Genomic DNA, 8,805 nt, shown 5'->3' with positions numbered 1-8,805 from the left:
GTTGTGGGTAGCTGGCTACACCTGTTTTTTTTTTCCAGTTTTCCAAAGTTTCTTGAGTTGACTATCAGATCATTTAAAGGAATTCTTATCTCTTGATGTTAAGCACAAGTTGCTATAAAAATAATTATGGCTTTATTTTCATAGGCAAATCACGAGAAATATTCTGTCATTTCTTAATGGTTTATTTGTACAAATTACACATCAGGTTTTTTTTTTAGAAAAAAAAGAAATAAAAACATTCTTTATAAATTTTCATCCATTTTGATTTTCATCTGTTTTTTTTTTTTTAGACAGGGTTTCTCTGTGTAGCCCTGGCTGTCCTGGAACTCACTTTGTAGACCAGGCTGCCTTGAACTCAGAAATCTGCCTGCCTCTGCCTCCCGAGTGCTGGGATTAAAGGCTTGCGCCACCACGCCCGGCTATCTGGAAAGTTATTTTCAAATATCTGATTTGCCTTCCTTTTTGGAGTCAAGCTACCTTTTGTTTTTTATGGAAATGTTTGTGTGTTAATTTACATATGTTTAATTCATTCACATACATAGTAACAATGCTGCCTGTTATTCAGTTAGTAAGAATTTGGTATCAGGCAGTCAAACTGGATCGGCAGATAAAGGTGTTTGTTGGCAAGTCTTGCAAACCCAGGTCAATTCTACAGCAAATTGTCCTCTGGCCTCAATACGTGCAAAGTGACAGGTACTACCATTTCCCACAAAATAAATGAATAAAAACCAAGTGTACACGTATGTAATTAAAAGTTGATCTTGGTGTTGTACTCATCAAACAAAGATTTTCAAAACCTAATAAGCAGGATGTGGCCATTCTTAAATAATATTTGCTGTGAACTCTGTATAGTCACTTCAAAAGGTCAAGACCCTAAGTTGATCACTTTCACAATGAGTGTTATTTTAGAAAATGAGAATGTTCAATCACTCTCATTAGATTCATCTCATTTGTTAAAGTTTAAAGAAATGGATAAATTAATGTATGAGCCCTCCTCTTCCTCCTCTATCACTCTGTCTAGTTTATGACTCAAGTGATTCACAAGAGAAATTATTCAGCTCTCATTCTTTAAGGCTTGGTTTATAACTTAGATCTCTGTAGGATTGCATGGTTGAGTCTCACTTTACATGCTCAGTTTAGAGATGATTGCACACTGTGATTTCAACTCCCCATGAAAAGCTAGAGCCTGCGAGTATAGAGGATTATTATAGAACTAACTCTGTAACCAAAGCATTTGTTTAGATGTTGTTGAAAGATGAAGCTGAGAACATCTCCCAAATATGGATAGTGTATTCACTCTAGAGTGTCTATGTGAGCTATGAGAAGGATATGTGTTCACCCAGTATTGTTAGTCATCTGGCTCCCACCTCTGTCTTTCTCAGGCATCTCTAATTACAGCTGTACTTGCCTTGGCCAGATAAGTAGTTTTGATCCCTACATCAGCCAGAGGTATGAAATGACAATCAAGCAATGGCATCTGTGCACACTTGCTCTGGGATGACTCCCTAATCTGAGCTGTGTGTAGTTCCTCTACCTCCAGTTATCTTTTCTCTTGGACAGTGAGAAGGACTGTATTTCTCTTCCTTCCTTCCTTCCTTCCTTCCTTCCTTCCTTCCTTCCTTCCTTCCTTCCTTCATTCCTTCCAGAAAAGCCTCTTTTTTGTTTGAGTCCAAGATGATAAAAATGTATACCGTGTCATAACTTACTGGAAGAGCGATGACCTCATAACAGGCCCAAGGACATATTCCTGCAACTGCCATGGCCAATACTGCACTAACTACAGACTCAGAGGAGTAAGTGGAATAAATAACATGGAAGAAAATATCAAATAGACTCTTAAGTAAAGATATGTAGACAGTAAAGGCAAAGGCACAGCTCCTGGCAACCTGGTATGATCATGTTATTAGAGGAGATGAAATCTAATTCTGTCAAAAAATAAACTCTCTATCTGAACCACCCCTAGTATCCGATATTCATTGTTCACAGCATAAGTATTGAGGGAAGGCAAGCAAAATGAATCCAAGATCACATCAAAACGATCATCCATCATGATCAAGTAGGCTTCATCCCAGGGATGCAGGGGTGGTTCAATATAAGGAAATCCATTAACATAGTCCACTATATAAACAAACTCAAAGACAAAAACCACATGATCAAGACATTAGATGCTGAGAAAGAATTTGACAAAATCCAACATCCCTTCATGATAAAAAGTCTTGGAAAGGTTAGGAATTCAAGGCCCATAACTGTACATAGTAAAAACAATATACAGCACACCAGTAGCCAACATCAAACTTGATGGAGAGAAACTTGAAGCAATTCCACTAAAATCAGTGGCCAGACAAGGTTGCCCATTCTCTCCCTACCTGTTCAATATAGTATTTGAAGTCCTAGCCAGAGCAATTAGACCACAAAAAGAGAACAAATGGAAACAAATTGGAAAGGAAGAAGTCAAAATATCACTATTTGCAGATGGAATCATAGTGTACTTAAGTGACCCCAAAAATTCCACCAGAGAACTCCTAAACCTGATAAACAACTTCAGTTCACCAAAGTAGCTGGATATAAAATTAACACAAACAAATCAATGACCTTCCTCTACTCAAAGAATAAACAGGCTGAGAAAGAAATTAGGGAAACAACACCTTTCACAATAGTCACAAATAATATAAAATATCTTGGTGTAAATCTAACTAAGCAAGTGAAATATCTGTATGACAAGAACTTCAAGCCTCTGAAGAAAGAAATCGAAAAAGATCTCAGAAGATGGAAAGATCTCCCATACTCATGGATTAGGAGGATTTTTGAAAGTATTAATTTTTTATTATATATTTTCTTTATTTACATTTCAAATGCTATCTCCTTTCCTAGTTTCCTCTCCGAAAGTCCCCTATACCCTCTCCCCGCCCTGCTCCCCAACCCACCCACTCCTGCTTCCTGGCCCTGGCATTCCCTTCTACTGGGGCAAATAATCTTCCCAAGACCAAGGGCTTCTCCTCCCACTGATGGACAATTAGGCCATCCTCTGCTACATATGCAACTAGGGACACAAGCTGGGGGCTGGGGTTACTGGTTAGTTCATATTGTTAGTCCTCCTATAAGGTTGCAGACCCCTTTGCTCCTTGGATACTTTCTCTAGCTCCATCATTGGGGGCCCTGTGTTCCATCCAATAGATGACAATGAGCATCCACTTCTGTATTTGCCAGGCACTGGCATAGCCTCACAAGAAATAGCTATATCAGTATCCTGTCAGCAAAATCTTACTGGCATATTCAATAGTGCCTGGGTTTGGTGGTTGTTTATGGGATGGATCCCTGGGTGGGGCAGTCTCTGGATAGTCCATCTTTTCATCTCAGCTCCAAACTTTGTCTCTATAACTCCTTCCATGGGTATTTTGTTCACTATTCTAAGGAGGAATGAAGTATCCAGGTGTTATCGATTCTTGATCTTAGATCATAATCCATTGGTGTTCTGTTCAGCAACTTTTCCCCTTTACAGTGTATCTGGTTTTATGTGGAGGTCCTTGATCCACTTGAACTTGATATTATCAAGTTTCTATGAGAATATTTTTTGACAGGTTCACATGTAACCCATCCTGCCCTCAAACTTGCTTTGTAGGTGAAGATAACTTGAACTTCTCACCCCCCCCCCACATCCACCCCTGCCTGTACCTCCCAGGTCCTGGGATGACAAGTGTATATCACGGTACCTGATTTATATGATGCAAGTTATCAAATCCAGGGCCTTGTGCTTGCTACCCAGAGCTTCATACATATCTAACCTAAGACATTTTATTTAAAATTTACATTGAGAGAACCCACTTCATTTTTATAACTCATGTCTAACTCTCCATTTGCTCAAATCGTCTTTATTTCAAAGATGTGTGTGTGTGTCTATCTTGAGTATAAATTTCTTCAATATTCTAAGCAGTTCAAATTTTTAGATATCATAAATGAAAACTTGTTTTCTAACCTTATTGCTATTATCTAGTCCTGAAAATGATTTGTTATTGATCTGCGATCTGGAAACCTTGCTACACTTTCATAATTCTTATACTTTGATTATCAGTTGTTATTAGCTTCATATGCAAATATTTATGTCGTCTGGGAATAAGCAACATTGTAAGCTCTCTTACTATGTATATACTTACTTATTTGTTTACTTTTGTCCGATTTTGTTGATAACACTTTCAGTAGATTGAGCAAAAGTAGAGATGACAGCCTTATTTGTTTTGTGATTATTTGAGTTTGATTTAGGGTTTGAGACTTTTATAATTTTACATTATTTTTGTAACTTTCCTACCTGTGTTTAATGATGTATGATTCTGTCTGTCCCCCACCATTTCCTTAATCTACCTGCCCCTAATAACTTCACCTGTTACCCTCCCAACTTTATGTTTTCTATTTTTTATGACCCATTAGGTTAACTTAGTGTCACCCATATATGCACAGATACTGGGCTGTGCACTGGAGCATAGGAACTCTTTTATTGCCCAGACCCTCCAAAAGGAAATGAGTCTTCCTTCTTCAGCAACTATCAGTTGCTAATAGCTTTTCAGTAAGAGGAAGGACCTGAGAAGTATGCCCCCCATGTATCATCTATACTGGAAATTTGGCTGGAAATTTTGACCTTGAGCACATCTTATACAGATTAATAACCATGGCTGCTGTTAGTTCATGCATGCAATAGCTATATCCAGAAGACAACATTTTACATCTCTTTCCCATCATCCAGCTCATAAATTCCTTCTATCTCCTATCCTATGAGACTCTCTTAGCCTCTGGGAATTGGTAGTATATGATGCTCTATTTAGTTCTGATCATAACATCTGTTAAATAGCCTAGGTATATATGTATAGTAAGCATATATGTTCAGAAAGCACATTGACAAAAGGACGAATATTTGGGGGAATACAATAGCAGATTCTACCTTAAGGCCTATGAGTCTCCAGCCCTGAAGTTCTTTTGTTTTCCCGGCAATTATTGTATGGGACATGAAATTCCTTCCTATGTAACAGGCATCAAGTCAAATCATAAAACTGTTAGTGGCCCCATAACAGTTGCACCACTATTGCACCAGTAAGCATGTCTTATCTGTTACATTAGTATCTTTTTCTCACAAGAACCTATATAACAAACTATGGCCCTATGAATGCTAGCCATCAAGGAGGGAGTTTTTCAGTGAATTTGAGATTAATTTTTCTATGACCTACAACGGAAGTGTGTAATATTATCCTTAGGTTCTTATCATGTAGGTATTGTGGGTAGCTAAGAACAATGGAAATAGCCTGTGCTATTTTGCAAAATTCTGGTGCCTCCCTGACCAATAATTTCCAGGAAAGTAACTCATGCCTTGTACTGCAAATTTCCTTAGTTTCTACCCTGGAGTTTTAAGTGAGATTATGGTTGTCCTTGCAGACATTCTTCCTCCTAGGCCCTAGTAGAGAACTAAAACAGAAATGATTTAATTACTTCCTGAATTTATATGAAACTGTATACTGTCGATATATGTCTTCTCATCTACTTATTGTTAGGCTTATAACATTTACTATAAATATTTCATATTTGTCTAAACCTCATCTTCATCAGTAATGATATCTAGACAGTTCTGTTTTTTGTTACAAATGTTTTTCTTAATGATTCTTTTTAACTTTGAATCAAGTTTAAATCATGGGAATAAAACAGTTCTGAGCTTGGTTAATTAAATAAAATAAGATAGAATTTTAAAAAAATAAATCTTGTCCTAGAAGTTGTGGTGTGTCACAGGATGCCACACAGCATACCCTTGGTCCATATATTTTTACTTGCAAATGTTCATTGCAATGAGTCATTGGTCTGTTTTGAGACCTCTGTCTTCTGTTTCACTATCTATACTGGAACTTCACCAGAACCCCTCTCAGATATCCTGTTGTTGCCCAGTGTCATAGAAATCCTTTAGCTTTGAATCTTCAGGACCAGCCATTTCACATGCTCCAGCAGATCATAGATGGAGTAGATGTTAATGTGGTCCAACTCAAAACCCTGCATCTGGGCTGAGAAGACAACAAAGTTGGTCAGATCTCCTGTACCCTCACCACTAGGGAGAGCTCTCCAGCATTACCCCCAGTTAGCTCACTCAATCCTATAGCTAGCAAGGGGTCAAGGTCCCCTTTCCTGCTATCATGTCCTAGAGGCCAACTCACCCAAGCCTTCTCTACCAGAGACAGCTCTACTGTGCTGCCCAGGGGGGGGTTCAGGTTAGCTAGGCACAGGGTCTCAGGAGACAGTCCAGACCAGGAGCATCTGCTTGATCTTTGGTGGTAACAGTGGCCTGGGACAACACAAGCTCCTGCTGTCATAGGATCAAAGAGCCAGACATTCACCCTCAAACCCCTGGCAATATAGGCCCAGAAGTTCCCATGACCTTAGGTGGCCACTCAAATCATCATGTCCCATCATGACAGCATGACCCTCAGTATTGATATAGTCACCAGTGGCAGCTCAGATCACACATATCCTATTGACTTCTGGCCACAGATATCAACACTTTCTAGCTCCAACAGGGCTACAGGCCCAGACATGGCCCTTGGCAGCAGCCAGGGACAGGACCTCACCATTGCCTGCTCATACCTGCCTATTCCTTATTGTCATCCAGTCTCCAGTTCTATCTTTCTCGACAGTGTATGAAGCCTCTAGCTTCACCTTTTCTTATACCTCCCCACTTTGTACTCCAACTTTCCCATCCTTTCATCACATATTAGTTAACTTCAGTGGCACCTGCACCAGATCCTTGGGTATCCTGATTCTACCTACCACAGGCCATCTTGGTCAGGGCAGGTACTTCTGTAATTGTTTTTTAATGCCACAATTCAACACTTCTCAATGAAACTTGGGGAAGGGTGCACAGCACAATGGCTCAGTGGGTTTCGCCTGTGAGCCTGTGATCTAAATTCAATCCCTGGAACTCCCCCAGTGGAAGCAGAGAATGGATTCTTGCAAGTGACCTCCACATCCACATTATGATACACAGTAAAATTAATGTAGATATTTTAAAGGAATTTTTTACTGCATTTATGTATTTATTTGTGGGATGGAATACTGTGTCACAGTGAGATTATGGAGGTCTACTTTTGCGAATTAAATCTCTCTTTTTACCATGTGGATCCAGGGGATCAGACTTGGTGGCAAGCACCTTTACCCACTAAGCCATCTTGCCTGTCTCTGTTCTAATTTTTAAAAGCTACATCTCACCTTACTTATAAAATTTCTCATTTATAATATTATACTTGAGGTGGTAGGCTACCATCCTATGAACTTTTTCTTTTCTTTCTTTAACTTTTCTTTTTTCCTTTTTTCTTTTCTGATCTTGATAAAAGTCACAAGAATTGCCTATTTCTCTCTTTTTTTCTCATATGTCTATGTTCATAGTGTGTATTATGTTCATGTGGAGGGTAATCATGTACGCATGTGCATGCAGATGTATATGCTCATACACAAGGGTCAACATGCTTGTAACAACCCAGAGATTGATGTTAAGTGTCTTGGTTGATTGTTTCCCACCTTACATATCAATGGAAGGTCTCTCACTTGAATCAGAGCTTGCCAAGTTAGCTCTTCTTGGTAGCCATCATGTTTCAGTCATCCTATCTCTACCTCCCGTGTATTGGGACTACAAGTAGTCCACTAGGTCCATTTGGTATTTGTACAAAATAGGGGAGTTCCAAACTCCTATCCTCACATTTTCTTAGTGTGTTGGTTAGGCTTGGGAAAATTAATGTAAACTAGAGTCATTTGAGATGAAGTTCCTCAATTAACAAAATACTCTATCAGGTTGGCCTGTAGACAAATCTGTGGGTTATTTCCTTGATCCATTGTTGATGTGGATGGTCTGAGCCAACTTTGGATGGTGTTATTCCTGAGAAGGTGCCCATAAAATATATAAGAAAGCAAACTAAATAAGCCAGAGAGAGTAAGCCAGTGAGCATCACTCATGTGACTTGACCGGATTTTCTCTTCTCTGTGTTACCTTTGGGTACAACATCCTGTTGGTATGTACACAACTCAGCTGGGTACTTAGATTGTTCCCTAATGCTAAATGTCTCATCACACTCCTTGGTCCAGTTTTCCCTTACACTCTCTCCAGCTAGAACCAGAGCCTAAACAAGGGCTAACAAACACCCCCATAATATCACAGGACATTTTTTAAAGTTTATATCTTGGTTTTTCACAGGTGGATTTTAAGTCCTAGGAAACAAGCCTTCAAGCATAACTCACTTCACAAACTGCCATCTAAAAGTGTGCCATCAAGGTGAAAAAGAAGAGAGAAAAAGCTGTGCAGAGTTCACAGGCACTTTCCTGTCTCAGCACAGAAGTGACATTTGTCCCTTCAGTAATGTTCTAGAAGTCCATGTGAGACTGTGAATTATCACTCTTCTCTTTGCCAATGAGAATAAATGAGAGTTGGGTAATAAAGAGCATTGTTATTGACACAGCTTACCTTATGTTCACCAAATGAAGTTTTTCTCATTCCTTATTTCATAAAAATCCACACTCAGCCCTCCTCCACACCCACAAAGGTTAATTTCCAAAGAATCACACATTACAAGTAGCTCAAACCCTAGCATCCTTGGGTATGCATAAATATTTCTTCTTGACCTAGACATGGCTGTTCCTTCAATCTAAGAATGTGAAATTAAATTTTCTTCCTTCTCTGTGCATACAGCCATGTTCAGAAGGACAGTGCAAAAAGCACAGTGAGTTCTGCTCACACTGCAGCACATACACATGCACTGCACAGAACAACACAGAGCCTTTGGTTAGCCCTAA

This window comes from Mus caroli, chromosome 6, assembly GCF_900094665.2.
Source record: "Mus caroli chromosome 6, CAROLI_EIJ_v1.1, whole genome shotgun sequence".
Taxonomy (NCBI): domain Eukaryota; kingdom Metazoa; phylum Chordata; class Mammalia; order Rodentia; family Muridae; genus Mus; species Mus caroli.
The sequence above is the reverse complement of the archived record's forward strand: the minus strand, read 5'-3'. Positions refer to the sequence as shown.